The sequence below is a fragment of the Mycetomoellerius zeteki genome, unplaced genomic scaffold, assembly GCF_001594055.1.
Source record: "Mycetomoellerius zeteki isolate Tzet28-1 unplaced genomic scaffold, Tzet1.0 scaffold232, whole genome shotgun sequence".
Classification (NCBI taxonomy): Eukaryota; Metazoa; Arthropoda; class Insecta; order Hymenoptera; family Formicidae; genus Mycetomoellerius; species Mycetomoellerius zeteki.
The window spans coordinates 1,091,383-1,094,315 of NW_017257208.1; the positions used below are offsets into that span (position 1 = coordinate 1,091,383).

At 39.2% G+C, this 2,933-nt stretch overlaps 1 protein-coding gene across 1 annotated transcript in view; it reads right to left on the bottom strand.

The window, feature by feature from the left end:
- LOC108723373 (uncharacterized peptidase C1-like protein F26E4.3) overlaps positions 1–2,097 on the bottom strand; it is a 23,067-nt gene extending 20,970 nt beyond the window's left edge. The window contains exon 1 of the mRNA XM_018449086.1: positions 1,691–2,097. The gene's annotated coding sequence lies outside the window, so the exon portion shown is untranslated. The remainder of the gene's footprint in view (positions 1–1,690) is intronic.
- Between the last annotated feature and the right edge of the window lie 836 nt (positions 2,098–2,933).

Genomic DNA, 2,933 nt, shown 5'->3' on the forward strand with positions numbered 1-2,933 from the left:
CTTTCGGCAAACGAAATTTTGTCGCTATTATTTTTTATTCATTTTATTTTATTCTTTTTTTTCCTGTTTTTTTCGTACTTATCGCGCGAAGCGCACACGCTCGCTCTCTTCAGTTTAATCGCCGCGAGATACCGGTTGCATAGAATTACAACCTCGTCGCGATATAAATTGCTCTGCTAAGAATGCGACTTGATGAGGTTCTTCTCAGACTCATAGAGATAATACCAGCATCGAATGAACCATTATAAAAAAAAGAGAGGCGCAGTTGAGAAAAATCTTGGTACTAGTCGATCTTATTAGCGAAAATTAATAGAATGTAAAAAATAAACAAGAATCTATTCGATTTCTACTTATTGACCTCGCGGTTCTGATCACGACAGATTGAAGCGTCGCCTTCTCTGGATTTGTACATTGATACAATTTGCGGATTAGACCGATAACAACAGACAAATCGCTATTTAAGCAGCTGCTGCTATTCCGATCGTTCAGGTCGCGACATCGGGATATCAAACTTGCGCGTTCACACTTGTCAAAGTTCGTCGGCGGATAATTCCCGTCGTATGCGTGTACCCCGCATTTTTTTCTCGTCGCTGACTTCATCGTTAATATCAAGCGATTCTAAGAACGACCAATTTCTATCAATTTTCTTTTTTTTGCGTTAAAAAATGAACTAAATGAAGCAACGCGAATCGTTTAATCGAACGAACTATTCGATTGTCCAAATGTAAGTATTTTAAGATCTGTATTAGTATGGATTAAGTTCAATCGTTAGCATTAAAAAAATTTAAATTCTATTCATCAAATTCTATTCGTTAATTTAATATTGTCTATTCATTAAATTCTGAAATTACAAATTTTTAAAGTAAATGTTATAATTGTATATTTTATTCCTGTGTGGTATTTTAACGCGAATAATATAAGAATTTATACCAAGATAAAAATTTTTTAATAAAAATTTATTATAAGCAAAATTTTATTTTATCGAGCGAATTTTATTCATTCATATCGAAATAAAATTTTATATCTTCCTCTGGCAATCATTTTAATTAAAATAGGTTAAACGCATATATGTACGCGATAAATCTTTTGTTTTTGTCACCAGAATGTTTGAGAAAAAAGATGGAGGAGAGGTAAAGCGTTTATTCGCATTCCTTTCACGACGTATTGACGAATGTCATCAGCTATTGATAGCAATTTGATAAGATATTCAAATTTGGGTCTCTATTCATCAGTCGTGACAGAGAGATAAAACTGGCGACCGTGAATGAAAGTAAGAGACAAATGCAATTAGCATTATGTCTTGAAACTCGGTTATCACCAATTTGTCTGATAAGAACAATTCATCGGTCACGTGTGTATGCGTTGTAGTAAATTTAATTTCAGACATCGAGACTTGATTCGGAAATTGTGGTTTTAGATATTCAATTCTTTACGTTAAGAATCTTAAGAGAAAAATTATAATTATTTATATTCAACCATTTGTATTTTCCACCATTTATTATCGTAATAATTTACGACTTTCTTTCAGTTTCTTGCGTGAAACTCATAAGACTTGCAGTTGACAGCTATTTACACAACTTCGACAATTTGAACGATCTCTCACTTGTCACGATAGCATTCACTATCGGGAAAAATCAGTGAAAAAGAAAATCAATTGTGCCTTTTACAGCACCGTTCATACACCACTTACTCGAGAACGGCGAGATTCAGTCTGGTCCAAATCGAGGACTATCTTCTTCGGTGACTGTCGGTTCGCATGTGCCTTGGGCGGCCGAGAACAATTGCGGTGGATTGTGACGAGTAGACGAAAAAAAAGAAGAAAAAAATTTAAAAAAATAATTATATTCAACGGGAAGGGCTCGGCTGATCGAGATGTGGGATCACCTCGCGATCGAGGAAGATCACGGGAAAGAGAGAAAGAGAACACCGCCGGTGCTGGCGGCTCGAAAGCGCGAGCCTAACTGACCCGCGGAGACGAGAGGTAAACGCAAGCTAAACTAAGTCTCGGTATCACAATTCGGTTCGAACCGCCAAGCGAAGGAGCGGAGAGCAGCGGCACGACCGAGCGACATGTGTGAGACGCGATCGGCATGGTCTACCACCCACCGGATCTCCTTGCCGCTCGGCGTCTTCTTCTGTCGTTCCCCGTCATCGCCAGGATGACGAAGGCGCGGAATGATGACGGCCGTCGAAGACGGGAAGGCAAACCCGCGAACGGTAATGCGTGTCGTAGCCGCAAATCGCGAGTGGAAGAGATTGCGGAAAACCGCGCGGTGTCCATAAGATAGATCGACGAAGGACGAAGGTGGTATTTCCTGGTATTTTCCGACACGACGAGCCAGCGATGATTGCCATGAAATTTGAACTAAGCGGTCGGTGTTTATCTCAGAGATGCCGTAAAATTTTCGAGAAACCGCGCCAGGGACTAGTTGACTAAGGTCCGATTGCACCAACGGTTTATTTTGATCTTAAGCAGAGTTTAAAACTCTCTCTCTCTCTCTCTCTCTCTTCTTTCTCTCTTTCTATTTTTCTTTTCCTTTCTTTTCATTTTGATTCTTTTTATTTTATTAGATTATTATTTACATCTTACTTTTTTTTAAGTCTTAAGAAAGAGAAAGAGAGTTTTAAGCCTCGCTTAAAGTCAAAATAACGTTGGTGCAATCGAGCCTAAGCCTCTCAAAGTGCCAGTCCTATAGTTAAAGTTATATTTCGAGCCTATTTCTAGAACCAGGCGACCCTCCGGCATCGCTATCGGACACTTCTGTATGAAGACGCTGATAGCATCTACTGGTTCATGCTGGCTAATCCCACTTTTAGGAGCGCGTGTATATCTAATTAATAGTCAAGGATCCACGATTGATACTCACTCGGCGAGCGCACTTGATCTGAAATAGGAGGTCAATCTCTCTACCGTCTATCCATGCAACTATTCA